The sequence below is a fragment of the Lampris incognitus genome, chromosome 5, assembly GCF_029633865.1.
Source record: "Lampris incognitus isolate fLamInc1 chromosome 5, fLamInc1.hap2, whole genome shotgun sequence".
In the NCBI taxonomy this organism is placed as follows: Eukaryota; Metazoa; Chordata; class Actinopteri; order Lampriformes; family Lampridae; genus Lampris; species Lampris incognitus.
This window is the reverse complement of record NC_079215.1, coordinates 56459804-56479510: the sequence shown is the minus strand read 5'-3', so window position 1 is coordinate 56479510 and position 19707 is coordinate 56459804. Positions and strand designations below refer to the sequence as shown.

General features: G+C 45.7%; 1 protein-coding gene across 1 annotated transcript in view; it reads right to left on the bottom strand.

The window, feature by feature from the left end:
- Positions 1-19707, bottom strand: part of sh3pxd2aa (SH3 and PX domains 2Aa) — a 193069-nt gene that overhangs the window by 136911 nt on the left and 36451 nt on the right. The gene's annotated exons all lie outside the window — the stretch shown is intronic.

The following is a 19707-nucleotide window of genomic DNA, read 5'->3' as shown; positions in this document are numbered from 1 at the left end:
TTGCGGTATCTCCCGCTGCCTGCTGCGCTGTTCGCGGGCTACCGCCCTCAGTGGTGCCGTCAGGCTGTGGCTCGCCTGAACTGCTGCCCGCTGTGGGCTCCCTGTGCGGGCAGGACGAATGTTTGTGGCCGACATTGCCACAATCAAAACATTTCATGCTGCCAGAAATTGCATACAAAGTGTGGAAGCCTGCTCGTATTTGACTTTAAACGACACTTGTAGATGTTCTGAGGGGTCATTTAAATACATGAAGGCCTGTCTCCGCAGGGAGTTAACATGCTGCAGTCTGGCATCGCCACAACCCAGACGGACTGTTCTGAACCCGCTCGCAAACTTTCCGAAACGACTCAGTTCTTTTTCAATGAGCTCGTTCTGGATAAACGGAGGTACACCTGACACGGTAACACGTGTCGACGGCACAAACAATGGAGAGACGGCTACAAACAAATTGTCCAGCACCAGGGCCTCTCTCAACCAACAGGTGGACTAAACGCTCCTCTCGGAGAAAAGCCACCACGGCTTTATTCATCTGAGAACCGTATGTGATGTTCTCATAGCCGACCTGTTCTCCTGCAGCCAGGAGAACCTGTTCGACAGTGTACCGCAAGTCGACCACGACTCTAACCCCGTGTCTGATAGACAGGGGAGGGACGCCATACTGCACACCACCAAACTCCGACCAGCTATTCCAGTCACTTTCCAACAACCAACAACAAAGTAAAAATAAACTTCACCATTTGTAAGAATATGTAACGGAAAAAAAACACAGACGAAACCACCACCACGTGTCCACTATTCTATCAATGGTTTTATAAAATGATGTTGAAATCAAGCTCACAGATTGGCACAAAGGCTATAAATAGAGCTCATGGTGACCTGTGTAATGCAAAATTATGGCTGCTTTGGCATCACTTGAAGACTTGGCAAATAGAAGACCTAGAAGGGAACATGTGGTCAGGGACCATGAGGACTTCTTAGCCCATGATGATGAACGGTAAATAACCCGATTCAGATTACCAAGAGCCATTCTCTTGGAAATCTGTGCTGAATTGGGCCCAGCTTTGGAACAACCCACTCGGCGTAACAGGTTCATCCCTGTGCAGGTCCATTTATTCACCACTCTGGCCTTTCTGACAACTGGGATGTTCCAACGCGAACAGGCTGATAGGTCTGGAATGTTGCAGCCATCCCTAAGCACTATTATGCCAGCGGTCTTGAATTGCCTTATCGAAATTACCCCTCTTTATTTAAGGTTTCCTTATACTGTGGGTGAGCAGGCCAACATCAAAATGTAATTTGCAGCAATGTCCGGTTTTCCAAATGGAATCGGAACAATTGACTGCACTCATGTTGTGAAAAAAGCACCAAATGGGAACAAGTTTGTTTTTGTCAAACCCCAAGCAGTACATTTCAATAAACGTTCAAATAATTTACACTGCTGACATGATTCTGTCAAATGTAGCAGCTCAGTGGCCTGGGTCAACCCACGACTCATTTATTTTTAGGCACAGTAGTGTAGGAAGAAGATTTCAGGCTGGCACTGTGCATGATGGTTGACCTCTTGGTTTTTTCTTTTTTCCGCTAGAGAACGCAGCACTACTTATTCGCCAATTGAGTGCTTACCAGATAATATTTTGAAAACATGCAATCATCATGCAGGTGATAATGGGTACCCTCTATTGACTTGGCACCTCACCCCCTCTGCAAATGTGCAGAATGCAGTGCAGAGAAGGTACAACAAAGTGCATGGTCAAGACCGTTCGGTCACTGAGCATACAATTGAGCTCCTAAAATCTCAGTGAAGAGGCCTAGACAATTCTGGTGGCATTCTGTTATATAGGCCTGAGAAGGTGTGCCGGATTATTAGGGCTTGTGCGGTTCTCTGCAATGTGTCACAGTGCAATGGTGTTCCTGCACCCACTGACATTGCGCCAGATGATATGTACCAGGATCACCCGATAAATGAACAAGTTCTTCCAGCAATTGCATTACGTGAATAAGTGATGCGCTGTCTATGAACTGACCAGACAAATGGTATAGTGTTTTACAATCTCTTTTAATACGGCACAAATTTCACTAAAATTTTTTGACTTTGCAAACTTCTCTTGTTCAACTTTCTACTGCTGCAATAATGTCCCTCTGTGATTGCAGCACAGCATCAGTGAGGACATGACCACTTGTACATGGTTCGCTGGGAACGCGGCTGGGGACTGGCTGACCAGACCCTGTAGCCGAGCTGTGCGCACTGGAGATGTGGCTGGGACCTGGTGCACATTCTGTGGTGCCCGTCTCACCTCCACCATCCACCGCCTAACTAGATTGACACTAAATAAAATGGAACAAAATACTTCATGCAACTGGTTGGTTGGGAGCGCTGGCGTTGGATCGGCTGGGGGAGCCTGGTCTGCTCCATCTGGTGAGCCCAGGGACCATGGCCCTGCCAGAGCTGCGCCTGAGGAGGAAACACCGAGGGCAGTCTGACAGGACCCAGAAGCAGGGCGGGCTAAGCTAACTGCAAGACCATGCAGACTGGCAGTTCCGACAGTCATCCTGGCTGGTGTTCGTTCTCTGGACAGTGGAATTTTTTGGATTGTGTTACACTGAGTGGACTGTGTTGTTAACTGTGTTTTCTTTGCTTTGTTCTCTCTGTTTTTGTATGTTTTTGGTGGTGTCATTTTTTGGGAATTCTGGATGTGTTTTTTTGTCTTTTGTGTTGCACTGCCGTGGGCTGGGGAAAAACGGAATTTTGTTTCTTTAGAGTATGCAAGTACATAAGAGAAATGACAATAAGTTGTTCCTGGTTTGGCTTTACTTACTTAAATTCTGTGTGGATTTGCCTATAATGTAGATAGTTTAGCTTTCTTGTTGCAGGAAGTTGGCCTTACCAGTTTCTGTGGCATCCTTAACTGCATCAGCATCCCCCCCTCTGGCACAATTCCAGTCAAAAGAGTTTTTGATGATGCCTAAAATTCTGTGGTCGAACGGTGACAGTTAGGGTTCTCCCTGACCGCCACCAGTGGAATGCACACTCTGCCTGCCGATAAGCAGCAATGCTTTTTTTGGCCTCAACTTTGATATCAGACCTCTTTTTTTACTTCGGCAGCAGTTCACAATGTGGAGCCAATACTGTTCACTGCTGCAGTCGCATGTTGCCATCGACCGGTTTCCTTTTGATTGAGATGCCACTTGGGAGGCCCCCGAACAGTATTACGGTGCTTAACCTCAGTGATGAGCACCTTGATCTCGCACTCTGCAAATTTTGCCTTCTTTCTTTAAGTCGAAGTCTCCATCTTTCCCTCAATGATAGTCCTACTGAGACTCCTTAGAAACGTTAGCATATTCATGACCCAATTAGCACTGACCTTTTATGGACAACAGTGGGACATTACTGGGAGGAGTACACGGATGCACAATTCAACGCAGGTGGGCATTCATAACAAGAAGACTGCGTACAGGTATGCACCGCACGGTTTTATACATCTGAACATTTTTGTGCATACACAGATTCTAAGGTTTGTGCATCCGCAATGTTTTAGGATGGACTATACACTGAGCATTATATAAGAAGCCCCCGGTGTACAAACAGGTCTGGTGGTCCTCACACACACACACACACACACACACACACACACACACACACAGAGAGTGAGTAGTCTGTCTGCCTCCTCTGTTTTTATTTAATCTCTTTTCCATTTCCACTCTGTTGGATAGTAATGTTGACAGAACCGGAGAAGAGAGACGAGACAGGGAGGAGAGATGAGAGAGAGGAGAGAGGGCAAGGAGGGAGGAGAGATGAGAGAGAGAGAGAGGAGGGAGAAGAGATGAGGGAGAGAGAGGGTAGAGGAGAGGAGAGAGGCGAGAGGGGGGAGAGGAGAGAGAGAGGAGGGAGGAGAAAGGAGAAATGGTGAGCAAGAGAGGGGAGAGAGAAGATAGAGGAGAGGAGAGAGAAAGGGGAGGGAGGCGAGAGAGAGGAGGGAGGAGAGATGAGCGAGAGGAGAGAGGAAAGAAGATAGAGAAGAGAGGAGAGAAGACAGAGGAGAGAAGATAGAGAAGAGAGGAGAGAAGACAGAGGAGAGAAGGGGTTGGGTGGGTGGGGGATGGGTTGGCATGCTGTAGAGAGATGGTCATGAAGAGTCGAGCCAACAGCTTCCAAGTACAAGACATCACTGCTCTCAGCGAAACCAGGCTCCGGGTGAAGGTTCCCTGAGAGATCAGGCAGGCAGTACTGGGATCACAATAGACTTTAAGCTAGATGGAAACCTCTTCAATATTCGAAGGTTCCAGGTAACCACCAAGTTGTCAGCACTGCAGGTCCTTGAGCTGCGGTACGCTGATGACTGCACTCTTGTAGCTCACACAGCAGAAGACCTGCAAACCATCCTTACCGCTGTTGTTAATGCCTACAGCTGGCTGGGTCTTGCAGTCAACACCACCAAGACTGAGGTGTTATGCCAATGGAGGTCTAAGCCCCCCACCCACTATGCCTATCTTCACCACAGAACACCAACCACTCTCAACTGTTCCATCTTTCAAATACCTGGGCAGCAGCATCCTGAGGACTGCAACACTGATGATAAAATTCACAATAGACTCAAACAAGCCTCTGTGGCCTTCAGCAAACTCTGACGTACGGTCTTCCAAAACAAACACCTCCACCTACACATGAAAATTGCCATTTACAAAACCATCTGCATCACAACTTTCCTATACAGCTGTGAAGCCTGAGTCACATACAGCCACCACCTAAGGTTGCTGGGGCGGTTCCACATAAGGTGTCTACAGCGAACCATGGGGATCACGTGGTGTGACCGTGTTCCCCATGCTGAGCTTCTTGCTCAGACAAACTGCAAGAGCATAGAAGCCATGGTCACTGAACACCAACTGCGCTGGCTTGGGCATGTCATCAGGACGCCTCGAGAACGCCTGCCACATCAAGTCCTGTATGGACAGCTTCATCTGGGCCGCCGGACCACAGTTGGTCAGAAGAAGTGATACAAAGACCAGCTAAAAATATCGCTGAAGAATGTTGTATGAACCCCTTGAGACTGGCGCAAACTGCCATCAACTGTTCCAACTGGCGGGAGATCTGCTACAAAGGTATAGAACAGCTGGAAATGGAGAGGAATGTGAAAAAACAACAGACGAGACAAAGGAGACACACAACCATGCCTGCCCCCACTAACTCAGACTTCATATGCCCAATGTGCAATAAAACTTGTGGATCAAGAATTGGACTCCACAATCATCAAAGAACACACCGTTAACGAGGAGGGATGTCATCATCGGACTTGATGGACTACCAGCAAGCAAGTGCACGTGTGTGTGTGTGTGTGTGTGTGTGTGTGTGTGTGTGTGTGTGTGTATGTATGTATGTGGTGGACTGATGATGAAACCACTCAGAAATAGTTACCAGAATGATGGTTGGAGGAGTTATAAGAACCATGAGATACAATCTCAGAATAATGTGGCACCATCATTCTACCTCGCTACCAAAAGAAAAATGTTTTCAGTCATGAGTTAGAATGTGAGTTGAAGGAAAGTAATAACCCAGGTGTGTGTGTGTTTAAGAGAGATAAAAGGACAGAGGGCTCTAGGGGTTGTACATCAGCTCCTAACCACTGTCGTCTTCAATAAACCATTTTTTTTAATCAGGGTTCGTTTTCCAAGAGTTCAGTGGGTGTTCTTGTTCAACGAGTGAACCCTTCCACTCTCCCCCTCCACTCTGTTCCTGCACTTATCCTTACAATGCTCGTCTGATCCAAAGTGGCCTACTTGGATCAGGATCAAGTAATTACTCCAGAACGACCTCGTTTTGATCACCCCTCTGGCAATCTCCTGCCTTTTCTTTTTTTTTTTCTCATTCCTGACAAATGTCTGGCATGCAGTTGTCCACTTAGATCCCTCTCAGGTTTCTGGGATCACAGGACATGGGAGAACAAACAGGTGGTCCGGCAGGAATATGAGGTCAGAAGACCTCAGACTTAAGCAGACACACGTTCCTTGCTATGATACAACTGCTACTTAGTGAAACATATGGGCGCCACACAGCTCTTAAGTGAGCTCTCCTTTTTCTTCCTCAATCTCAAACGTGCGATCAATCATGTAACCTTAAACCATACTAAACACACAGTCACATAAGAACAGCTGAGAATAGGCCTTTCCCCATTACTATCAGAGGAAAAGGAGAGGCAAACAAAAAAACCCTTCCAAACCATCGCTGCACTTCACAGACTTCACTTCACTGTCTCCTTGGTAACCAGCAGAGAGCAAGTGAGAGGAAGCTTGTGAGGTGATATGATTGGACAGCGCTGTGCGGCTCTGGACCAGTGCTGGATGTGTCTGAGTAAGCCCAAAAAGAGGAAGAGGAAGACTCACCAGAGAGTAGTACACCGGTGTGTACTACTCCCTTCAGAGGACAGCACAAACAGGCTCTAACCAGAGTAGAAAAAGAAGTAGGAGGCCGCGTTGCACAACTGAGCAAGAAGATAAGTACATTAGAGTCTCTAGTTTGAGAAACAGACGCCTCACAGGTCCCCAACTGGCATCTTCATTAAATAGTACCTGTTAGAGCCTGTTTGTGCTGTCCTCTGAAGGGAGTAGTACACACCGGTGTAGGAAATCTTCAATTTCTTAGCAATTTCTCGCATGGAATAGCCTTCATTTCTAAGAACAAGAATAGACTGTCGAGTTTCAGATGAAAGTTCTCTTTTTCTGGCCATTTTGAGCGTTTAATTGACCCCACAAATGTGATGCTCCAGAAACTCAATCTGCTCAAAGAAGTGCCCATCCAACCAATCCAACTTGTGGGAGCTGCTTCTGGAAGCGTGGGGTGCAATTTCTCCAGATTACCTCAACAAATTAACAGCTAGAATGCCAAAGGTCTGCAATGCTGTAATTGCTGCAAATGGAGGATTCTTTGACGGAAGCAAAGTTTGATGTAAAAAAAATCTTATTTCAAATACAAATCATTATTTCTAACCTTGTCAATGTCTTGACTCTATTTTCTATTCATTTCACAACATATGGTGGTGAATAAGTGTGACTTTTCATGGAAAACACGAAATTGTTTGGGTGATCCCAAACTTTTGAACGGTAGTGTATATACACACACGCATACATATATACACATACATATATACACATACATATATATATATAATTTTATTCCGGAAAACAAACGAGGAGCAGAATATTAACATAGATGTAGGAAAAAACTTTAATACATTGCAGTACAAGCTTGAGGAGGAGGGCTAAGATGTTATATTTTTATAATTTTACTTTCTGCCCTTCCAACTTGTGCCCCAGCACCACTCCACTAGATATACATAAAGTACCCCACTTGATGTTATCTTGTTATATTTTAAATGTATGCTTTTTCAACAGTGCCCTGGCCGTTTAAATCCTTGCTTTTTCAAAAAAGCCCCAACCCCTATTCCATTGGTTGTAATTTTTTCTACCCCCCCCCCCCCACTCCCATAGGTTGCTGTGCATAGTAACTACCTATCCCATTGGTTATATTTTTCAAATGTTTTCTATCCTCTCATTGATTGCTGTCCACTGTAACTAGGGGCATGACGCGGGGCAACATAGTATTTATTGACCGTTTTATATATATATATATATATATATATATATATATATATAAAGTATTACCTCTGCCTCAGATCATAGCTCTTCACCTAGTATTGTTCTTCTGTCACTGAAGATTTTAAGGACAAAGAAATATTTGTTAACTTACTGTCTAAATAGATTGATTTAGCCTTTACATTTTGTTGCTTTTGATGTAAGATTTCTAAAAATTTAGGCCCATTCAAGCACAGCAACGGACATTTTCAAAGCTAAAAGAGGAGGTATTCTGTTTTTTTTTTTCCCATAATCCAGTTTGCTTCCTTATTTATCTTTTGAGCAAACTTCCCTATGATGGCAAACCTATCAGCACAACTTTGGCCATGTCAACACCCCCCCCCCCCCCGTATTTGTTCTCTATCGGACCAGTTTACACAGGTCAACCATCCCAATGTCTCTTTTACATCCTTCATTCCTTTTGTGTTGACTTCAGACAACTGGAGAAATCTTAACACAGTGAAAATTGTTCATTTTTCTATCGATCAACTAAATTCAATTTAACTAAATTGCACAGATCCACCAAAAACTGCTTCACCGATTGGAGCCCATGTACATGTAGGATTTTTTTTTTTCTTTGAGCAGAAATGCAGCGTTTTGTGCTAATGCTCCTCATCTCACCAACACCCTATCCGCAATGACAGTAATCCCTTCTTCTAATCCTGCACAACTATGAACCTTTTCAAAGAAACCATGACGGTTCTTGGACTGACTATAGTTAACGTCCACAACGATGGTTTGACTTTTTCTTTTCTAAAAAATATGATTTCCAACACTTGAAAACAGTAAGTCCTACTCTTACAATAACAGATGTACAATACGGTACAGTGACTCTACAGAAACCCACATGGCATTCCAGACCTGAGATATTTTATCGACAACACCATAAGACTGTGCTGTTAAGCCTGGCACACACGAACCAAAACGCCCCTGCAAGGACCGACAGCCAGAGCTCAAGAGATCCCCAAGTTTTAAGTCAGAAACAGTCCTGCAGGTCATACCCATGCTTCCTCTCTCTGTCTACTCCTTCACACACACACATTGACAATACACTCAAAGACTACCATTGTTTTTAAAAGAGATAGCAGGCAACCTCAGCCCCTTGCTATGGATCCTCTGCTTTACCCTTCTCACACAGATCATATGGAGACGTTCAGGTGGATTTACGTTTACATGAAAGATTTTTAGGCCAGGCACAGCTGCCAGCATCTCCTGAGATGGACTATGATTCAAATACGAACAATCCCGTGTTAACAGAAGCCACCTCATATCATACATGTGCTAAGAATAGAAGTACCATATAAGGAGCTGTTAAGAGTGATAAAGGGATGAAGTAGGGGGGGGTGCCTGCTGCTGAACTGCTGTGGTGTGTGGCAAGGCTCCTCGCTAACGTCCCGTCTGTAGTCATTAGGTCTTATGATGAGCAACTGTGAGGGTCAACTCCAGCCATTGGAAAGACAAAGACAAAAATGAACACTCACACATGCACACACATACACACACACACACACACACACCACACAGGAATGCGATGATCAAACTGAATGAATAAGATGCAGTGACTCACAATCATGTAATTCATGCAGATGGAAGCATTCAACCGTTCACCTGCACACCTAACGAACACACACACATACACACATACACACACACACACACATAAAAGCAAACATATATACACACATACAGCTGTGTTATCACACACACACACACATCTGGGAAGGGCCACAAATAGACACAAAAACATAGCCACATGTACACACAACAGACAAACCTTTGAGACAACTCAAGAGCCACATGACAAGAGGTTAGGGTTATGCATGTGATATTAATATTTCCACTGCAGCACTGTGAGAAACGTGGTGCCGTCCACAGACTCAGTGTGCTCACTCATCATGGTCTCATGTCAGCACATGCAATAATGAGGCCATGGTCACTTGAATTAAAATTGTTGTTTTCCAATGTCTGGAAGAACAGAGCTACAAATAGAGAGCTGAAGTGCCTCCATGAGGAGCAGAGTGGGTGAAGTAGCAGCATTTCAAACCCAAACATCATCATCAATCCAACATTGATTCATTGTCCAGTATGTAAACATTCATACATCAATACTGGATATATTTCAGCGAATTTCACTTGGGACGGGCCAAGAGCTTGTTTAGCTGCAGTGTGTTACGTCGTTTATTGGACTCTTGTTCTTTGGTGTTAAGACCTGTGGGGGAAAAGGGCACTCAACGAGCACGGACGTGAGCACGAAGATGGCTTGGAGAAAAGGCAAGAGACGTTGTTCGTCTATTTGTCCACCTCAAAGCTTCATCTCTCTTTCCGCGTAGTCGGTCTTACTTCCCAAAGACAGACGGCGTGCATGAATCCAGTCTGGACATGCATTACTGCCTGGCGGTATTGGGTTTCAGGGAGACAGATGCCTGCGCCTGATTGGAGGGGGGAGGCGTTCCGGTCCAGCCATGGTCGTTCACAGATGCCACGCTAAATATAAATTGGCACCCTGGCACCGGACCGCGACAAATTGCTGCTCTGAGGGATGGCACACATTACCAGCATGGAATGTGAAGCCTTGTTTTAACTATATCTGGCTAGTGTTGGCCGGTGTGTGTGTGTGGGGGGGGGGGGGGGTAGGGTGAACTCCAGTCTGTCAGCCAGGCACAGTCTTATGCCCCATGGGGTGATTCTAGGTCTCTCAGCTTTAGTGAAACAACAGGTGCAGGGATGTAGTAACTTCTGTCTTTCCTCACTTCCTCACTTCCTCACTCCACACGTCTGCCGTGGCCACAGGAGGGCTGCAGAGAAAACCTTTGCCCAGGAAGACCCTTTCACCGAACAGGAAACAGCTTTCTTTCTCCCGGGAGGGGTCCAGAGCTGCAGGCAGCACATTTCTACGTGTAGTAGTGGTGGGTAGTAGAGTCAAAGTGAAGGGGTCTGACGTTTCTGTGCTTGTTTGTATGAGGATAAATCATCATTAGACTTGTTGCACTATTAAAAAGATAAGATGGATTATCTTGAGCAGTGATTTATTAGGTGATTTATTCTATCAACTGCTGCCATATAAATAACACTTCTTTAGAGGTGAAAGAACATGAAAGAACAGTGAAAGAACAGTGTTGCTGAATGATAGTTGAAAACTGAATAAGTTACTACACAGATGCACTACATACACGTAGATAACCATTCCATCCCATTATCTGAGCCGCTTATCCGAATTCGGGTCGCGGGATGCTGGAGCCTATCCCAGCAGTCATTGGGCGGCAGGCGGGGAGACACCCTGGACAGGCCGCCAGGCCACCTAAGGGCCGACACACAAACACACACACACACACATTCACACCCAGAGACAATTTAGTAATGCCGATTCATCTGACCTACGCATCTTTGGACTGTGGGAGGAAACCACAGCACCCGGAGGAAACCCAAGCACACGGGAAGAACATGCAAACTCCACACAGAGGACGACCCGGGACGACCCCCAAGGTTGGACTACCCCGGGGCTCGAACCCAGGACCTTCTTGCTGTGAGGCGACCACACCACATAGTATGTAAACATAAGCGCTAAAATAAATCCAGGTTTCTTGAACTACTTTGGCACTCACATCAACTGTGTAGTTGTGTTTGTGTAGCACCAAAGCCAGCCTAGAAAAGGGAGCCCGAGAATTGTCGAGGTGTGAGATATCTCCGGGTCTTTGTTTATCTTCATGCAGAGCACAGCAGTGCTGAAGCTCAGAATTAGCTGTACATTTGGCCCACAAAAGTTCATGTGACAAGTCTGTTGTCATAGGAGGGTTCGGATGGAAGGAGGACATGGGTTAGGTGGAGCACAGGCTTTATTTAATGAAGAGTCTCTCTGCACGTTGTGTATGGGCCATTACGCCATGCTGCTGCAGCCGCTGCTGTCTGTCTGTCAGAGCGATGTCGGGCTCCTTCCCTCTCTCTCTGGATCAGTCCGTCCGCCTGTGTTCTCATCGGTGTCAGGGTCAGTCAAACCAGGACCAGATTCACTGTGGTGTATTAGCACAGTTTGTTAATTACGCATGCCTCGCTGTTACGTCTGCTCCCGCCAACCACGCTCCCTCTCTCCAGTTCCTGCTGACGCTGCACCACAGCCCACAACCACAGGAGGCAGTCAAGAGTATGGACTAAAACATGGTTACTGCTCATCAAACATCCATCCATCCGTTATCCGAACCGCTTATCCTGCTCTCAGGGTCGCGGGGATGCTGGAGCCTATCCCAGCAGTCACTGGGCGGCAGGCAGGGAGACACCCTGGACAGGCCACCAGGCCATCACACAGGGCCCACACACACACACCCATTCATACCTAGGGACAATTTAATATGGCCGATTCACCTGACCTACATGTATTTGGACTGTGGGAGGAAACCGGAGCCCTCGGAGGAAACCCACGCAGACACAGAGGACGACCCGGGACGACCCCCAAGGTTGAATAACCACGGAACTCGAACCCGGCATCTTCTTGCCGTGAAGTGACCGCACTAACCACTGTGCCACCGTGCCGCCCGCTCATCATACACCGGCTCAAAATTAAAGACGGATGGCAATCTACTCTACACTAAACTACAATCCACAATCTAATCTGTTCTGGCCACGTTAGGAACCGAACAAGTTACAATCCTGACACAGTATACATTTGAAAAAAAAAACAAGAAAAAAAGCAAGCTAAACCACAACGTGACCTTATTAAAAAGGTGGACACCCAGAGAGGAGCAGGTTGCACCGTATCCACAAGCTCTGCCCTGCCGTTTTGCTCAAAGTCTGACCTCCTTTCATATTTAATAGAGGTTGCGGATAAATGTTTCAGTGGCATTTTCAGTCCACTTTACCAATTAAGCTGCTCAAGTGAGTAAGTCCACGTGCCCGAAAAACACCTTCACTGCTCCGCGCAGCCACAAGCCCCATCCAATAAGGGGATACAGCACCGGCTTACATGGGGACTGTTCCAGTTTTGGTTCAGTAAGTAGGCCAGCCAACTTTCCCTACATTACAACGTAGGAGGAAGAGAAAGGCTAACCTTCAGCGGTGTACAGTGCCAGTTGAGTGGCACAGCACCTAAATTAGCCACATGAACATTCTCAGAGTTTCCATGCACACAGCCAGGAGTCCAGGACACACCCCGGGCCCACCGGCCACCCTGCAGAAGGTGTGGATCTCATGGCACTGCCCACCCCACGTGTGTGTGTGTGTGTGTGTGTGTGTGTGTGTGTGTGTGTGTGTGTGTGTGTGTGTGTGTGTGACCCATGGACAGCCCAGTCTTTGCATGAGGGCCCAAAAGCGAGATGAAAAGTTCTGAGTTTGGAAAAGATATAAAGGTGGGCCAAGAGGAGCGAGAGAAAGAGACAAGAGACGGGGTGGGGTGGGGGGGTGGACTAGACTACTTTTCTTTGAAAACCAACACTTACACAGTTACCATGTTTCTGATAAACGCTGATTGTCCAGCTGAAAGTTTTAGACTATTTAAACAGGTATTATCTTGAAGGTTTGTGGAAAAGCTTAACTTTGAGGGTCTTTATCCTCAAAGGCCGCCACCGTGAAAACAGATAAATTACCTGGCTAGTCAGCACAAGCACCAGTAATACAGCAGAAATACAAACACAGACCTGCATGCACAGAGGTCAACATAGGTTCTCATGAGTGCACACACACATACATACATACATACACACACACACACACACACACATAAACACAGTCACATTACCATGTGTCCACAAACACACACATGAATAAAATCAATCGCATCGAAATGATCACACAAATACAGCAACGACAACATATTGCCTGTATGCAAACGCATTCACCCATGGACATCTTCGTGCTGACATGCATGCATAGTCATCCTCAGCAGTCACCCAAAGCGAGTATGACTGTCCTCTCCATTGGGTTGTTTACTTGTGGGTCTTCAGATGGCTGTAGAGGCCGATCCGTGATCCACATACGTTGGTGCAGTGTGGACAGGGGAACGTGGTGGTGGTTGGTGGTGGGGCTTGAGCCTTTTTCTCTCTCTCCTTGCGGAGCTGACGTTTTCTCTCTGTGGCACAGTGATGATCCATTTAATGACATGCAGCTCCTTCCTGCATGGATTCTTCCAGGAGCTCCTATCCAGTGCAACGTGTTCCCAGTTGCTCGATGTGATGATGAATTTGTTCAGACTGGTCTTGATATTGTCCTTGAAATGTTTCTTTTCCGTGCCGGGAGCTTGCTGACCTTCCTTCAGCTGGGAGTGCAGGATCTGTTTGGGGAGACGAGTGTTGGACATGCAGATGACATGGCCTGTCCATTGAGGTTGGTGCTGCATTATTGTGGTGGTCATGCTAGTCATGTTGGCTTCTTCCAGAACGCTGATGTTGATGTGTCTGCCTTCCAGCTGATCCTCAAGATCTTCCACAAGGATCTTTGGTGGTATTGTTCCAGGGCTCTCAGGTGCCTTCGATAGGTGGTCCATGACTCTGCGGCAGACCAGGAGTTTTGTTTGGGCCTTTGGGTCTCGGTCTTCAAAGAATATTTTCCAGAGTGTGGCATGTCAGTGGCACAACTCAAGCAATATTTGACCTCAGAGTTGATGTAAGCTTTTGAGGAGAGAAGGCTGCCAAGGTAGGGGAAGTGATCAACATTTTCAAGAATTCTGTCGTCCACTTTCATGGTGGGCTGGGTAGATGGCTGGTGGGGTGGAGGTTGATATAAGACCTGGGTCTTCTTGATGTATGCTAGACCCAGGGCTCTGTTTGCTTTGACAAAGGCCTTCAGAATGTCCTGGAGGTCTTCTGCAGAGTGTGCTGCGATGGCGTTGTCATCTGCATACAGAAGCTTGGCCTTGAACCTATTAAGGTTGAAGAGGCTGCCGCCAGTTCTGTATAGAATCGAGATCCCCTATGGCAGCTCTTCGGTAATGAGATGGAGTATGGCAGCAATAAAGATGGCAAACAGGGTGGGTGCAGTGATGTATCCCTGTTTGACCCCTGTTTCAACAGTGAAGGGCTCTGACTCAGAGCTGCTGTTGCTGAGCACTGTGACTGACATGCTGTCTTGTAAAAGCCTCAATATTCTGATGTATTTGTCAGGGCAGCCATAATATGCTCCACAGAGCCTGGCGGTCTGCTGAGTCAAAGGCCTTTGTCAGGTCTATGAAAGTGATGTACAAAGGCTGCCTTTGTTCACGGCATTTTTCCTGGAGTTGGCGTGCTGTAAATATCATGTCTGCTGTACCTCTGGACGGGCGGAAGCCACACTGAGATTCTGGGAATAAAAGTATCTGGATACCCCTTCCAATGAGTGGTTTTGGCTATTTCAGCCATATCCATTGCTGTTAAATGTATAAAATCAAGCACACAGCCATCCATTCTCTATAGACAAACATCAGAAGTAGAATGGTCATACTGAAGAGCTCAGTGACTTTCAACATTGAACTCTCATTGGATGCCACCTTTTCAACAAGTCATTTGGTCAAACCTCTGCCCTGCGAGAGCTGCCCCAGTCAACTGTAAGTCTGTTATTGTGAACTCGAAATGTCTTGGAGCAACAACAGCTCAGCCATGAAGTGATAGGCTACACAAGACCACAGATCAGACCCAAAAAGGGGTTAAGCATAGCGCGTAAAAATCGTTTGTCCTCGGTTGCAACACTCACTAGCAAGTTCCAGACTGCCTCTGCAAGCAACGTCAGCACAAGAACAGTTCATCAGGAGCTTCATGAAATGTGCAATACCAGTCACATTCATACGAGGGTCTGCCTAGGAAGCTGCTCATCCACAGATTGACTGGCAAGACATTTTTATTAGGTAGGTTTTTTAGACTGAGCGCTGCATATTAAAAACTTTTTTCCCGTATTTCCTGTTCAATCGACTTTTATGGGCACTGTGCAAAAGTCTTATAATGGCAGCAAAAACACTGTTTTTTCCGACCGTGTGTGCGTGTTTCTGTCCGCTGCTAATCTCTCATACTACTGGGCATGTCAGCCTGGTAATGTGTGTGCACAGTTATGACTGTATGATCCAGGACCTCTCGATTCAAAACCTTAGAAAAACCTATTTTATACTGCATTAGGGAGCTAACTTCTCAGCTGGTTTATCACCAAGTCGGAGCACCGGAGAAGAGGAGATACACCTGGTGGGGATCTGCACTCGACTGAGTGCACTCTTCTAGTTTTCTATTATGTTTTTATCTTTTAATTCATGTCTTTGTTTTTAAATTACTTATCTTATTCTGAATTTCTTATTCAATGTATTTTCTACGCCCTATGTAAATCACTTTGAATTGGCATTGTGTATGTAATGTGCTATGCAAATAAATTTGCCACGCCTTGTTTCCACGAAAATGGAGTGAACGCTAAATAAAAATTCACCTCTGGTTCTAAATGACGACAGTGATTTCAGGCAGACATGATCAAACTTGTTTTTAGTCAATGTTATCAAGCGAGTGTGTTTATTTCCTAGCAACAAAAAAAAAATGTTCGGCCAAGTTGTGATGGAAAAACGGGAAAAGCCAATGTTTCATTTTGTCATAAATGTCTTTAAAAAGGCAAGTTTTTATAGTGTTACAACCTCGTCATCGAGAAGAAAGTTGCTGATGGGCATTTTTTATTACACAAGCTGATGACGACAGCAGAAGAAGTTCAAGATTGTAGGACTCTGTTAAACAGTATTCATGTGCTACAGTTTTCACACCAGTGAAAGTACTGGCAGGGTTCTGCAGAGGTGTTGTATGAGTTGTGCCCTTTTCCTAATGTCTATGAAGGAGGAGGGGGAGAGAAGAAAACAAAGATGCAAAGAAATGGAGTGTGTAAGAGGAGAGGAGATAATTTGGGAGTTTAATGTTTGTGGATCTGTGGAGGGAAAGTGAGTGAGAGAAAGACGAATTACAGAAAGAGCGATAAAAAAAACAAAAGGAAAAAAGTAAGGAAAGTAGAGAATGGGTTTTTACTACAGGTAATGTGGGAACTGTTTTGCTTCTCTCTCTCTCTCTCTCTCTCTCTCTCTCTCTCTCTCTCTCTCTCTCGTTGACTAGGCAGTAACCGGAGTCCATGTCTTGTCAGGTCCTGCTATTTACCAAACCTGCTGTTCATTAACCCATCAACAACAGCCCAGGACTTTGGCTGACCCGAAACTGGCAACCGCTGCTGACGGATTAACAGAGAGCCAAACCGTGGACACCACCGCCAAACCCGAAGCTCATAGATCAGTGAAATCCATCCATCGGAGACCAAGCCTATTTGAGCAGGAGAATGTCAAGAAACCACACTCACCACACACATCTCTCAACATGCAGCGATTCAGTTCGTGCAGTTTTGCATTCAGCTGCAGACACTTTACTCTGCACTCAGAGGTCTTGATGACAAAGTCTCTCCCAACAACAGTCTCAAGGGCAAGCTGACAGCCACCATCAACACCCTGCCTGTACTCCACTATGAAGGTAGAACCAGGGGTGGAAAGAATGGTTAGCTAGCTACTTTCTGTTTGTCATACAATGTCAAATCAAATGAGCATATGATAGTTTTTTTAAGCTCGTCTCTAAGCATATAGATTGTTGCCCTTACCAGAAATTCCCAGTTTTGGGACTTTTTGTTTTAGGATTAATCTTAGTGACCAAGTATGATGAGGAATTCTCATAGTATTTAAGAATGAAGTAGTAACCGCTTTAGGGGGAGTCCAGGTAGCATAGCAGTCTATTCCGTTGCCTACCAACACAGGGGATCGCCAATTCGAATCCCCGTGTTACCTCCGGCTTGGTCGGGTGTCCCTACAGACACAATTGGCCATGTCTGCAGGTAGGAAGCCAGATGTGGGTATGTGTCCTGGTCGCTGCACTGGCGCCTCCTCTGGTCGGTTGGGATGCCTATTCGGGGGGGAGGGGAAACTGGGGTGAATAGCGTGATCCTCCCAAGCGCTACGTCCCCCTGGCGAAACTCCTCCCTGTCAGGTGAAAAGAAGCGACTGGCGTCGCCACAAGTATCGGAGGAGGCATGTGGTAGTCTGCAGCGCTCCCCGGATCGGCAGAGGGGGTGGAGCAGAGATCGGGATGGCTCGGAAGTCGGGTAATTGGCCGAACACAGTCGGGAAGAAAAAGAGGGGGACATTTTTTTTTTTTAAATCACGTTAGAGATGCCACGTTAGAGATGCCACGTTAGAGATGCCACGTTAGTGTATGACACATCCTGCAGAGAATTTAGACACAAGACACCATGAAGGTCATGTGTGAATAAACACTATCTGTGAATCTTACAGCTAGAAACTCTATGTGTGAACAGGGAAAACCACCGCCAGCGAAGGAAAAATCATTCCAACAATATCACAGAATGTGTTTTCCTACCATCTGGATTATTGAGCACGCATCTCAAGACAGAATCAAGATATAGAATGTATGTCGGAAAGCTGCTTATCTCTTAACTGCTTAACGAGCAGTGACTCCCTGCCCTTGGCAGGGGCTTAACATAACAGACACCACTCCAGGGTGAGAACGGCACCTCCAAACATCTTCATACACACATTCAAAGACCAACCTGAGCACTTGACGTAAACAGAAGGGGTTCAGATTAGCAGCAGCCTGCGCTGCTGGTTTCTAGTGGTTAACACACTACGGAAACAGCTGTTTGACAAAGCTGTTATCTGGGCACAGTGACTTTGACCTTTGCCCTCCTTACTATTGGTTGCTTTTAATGTCGGTGAGCTAGGAAGTTAAGCCCATTGTTGCACTCGCTGTATTTTAGTAATGTGCAGAGTTTTTTAAACTTCCTGTCTGGACACCCATATTCTCTTTTAAGGTTTTCTTTTTTGATCCAAATTGATTTTTAAGGCTATCCTAAAGGATAATTAAACAAAATTTACCTGTGACTTTGGGCTATTATACTAGCCTATAGTATAGTATAGTATAGTATATAGTATAGTATAGTATTCAGCTCATGTTATGACAGTATATAATAGCCAAAAGTGTCATGGATTTTTTTCCCCAGTCAAACTCGTTTCCTAGTTAAGCTTTTGTTTCTCCAAAGAGGTTTGGGGAGCAATTTTTGTTTTTCTATGACCAAACTTTGTGCCCTTTTTCTAGGATGTATTATTTCAGGTTAAACTGTCAGAACAGCTTAATTCTGGGTTATGTAGTGCCTTGCCAGTAGTGTGGTTCTCTTTTCTCTCTTACCTTTCACTGTCTATCTTTCTCCTCTCTGCATCTGCTCTCCCCCCCCCCCCTCTCTCTAATTCCCTGATCATGCCCAAGTCAACTCCCAGTTCTGAGCCATGGAAACATCCCAAAAAACGCAACTGTACTCATTCAACCTAAATTTAGCCCCCTTTCGCCTGCGCTGTGGGAAATGCTGCATACTTTCCCCCTCCACTCGTGGCTCAGAGAGGACCCAGCCAGGGCCGTCCTGTCAAGTGCCCGATTGTGGCACACAAAAACAGCTTCTGTGTTTAGCACGTAGGTGTTCTTCCTCTGCCTCTCAGCCCCCTCCCTTTTTTTCTCCTTCTCATATACATAAAGCAATCCTTCATCCTCAAGCTGGAAAAATGCCCCCCTCATTAAGCAGTGTACCAGAGAACATCCAGAGAACGCCTCAAGGACAAGGAGGCTGAGCTACCGGCCTGGCTATTCAGCTCATTATATGCAAGGATGGAATACCGATAATGCCTTGTGGTCTAGACATGTGTTTCCATCAAATAGGTAAAGATTACACAGATTCCCCATGCAGTGACCTTCCTTTAGAGAGCAGCCACTGTACAATTTGCTTTGCAGAATGTAAGCAGCCGTTTGCCCAGGAGAATAAATTCCAAAGCTTGAATGTCAACTTTATGACTGAAATGCCAGGGAAATTGACAAAATAAGTTTATGGGGGTTTTTTTTTTTTGTGGACAAGTACCCACTCAAATACTGAAAGCAGGATATTAGGGGTGCAGGGGCTTCACCATTGATATTTTCTCTAAATATTGTACTAACTGTTCTAAATATTCAGCAACTGTCAATAGGCTCATATGAGAGCATACTAGGAAAAGCAAAAGACATGGCTTTTGTGTGTACACACGGAAATAATTGAAACCACAAGTCCTTGTAAAAAGAATGAGTTACAGTATGT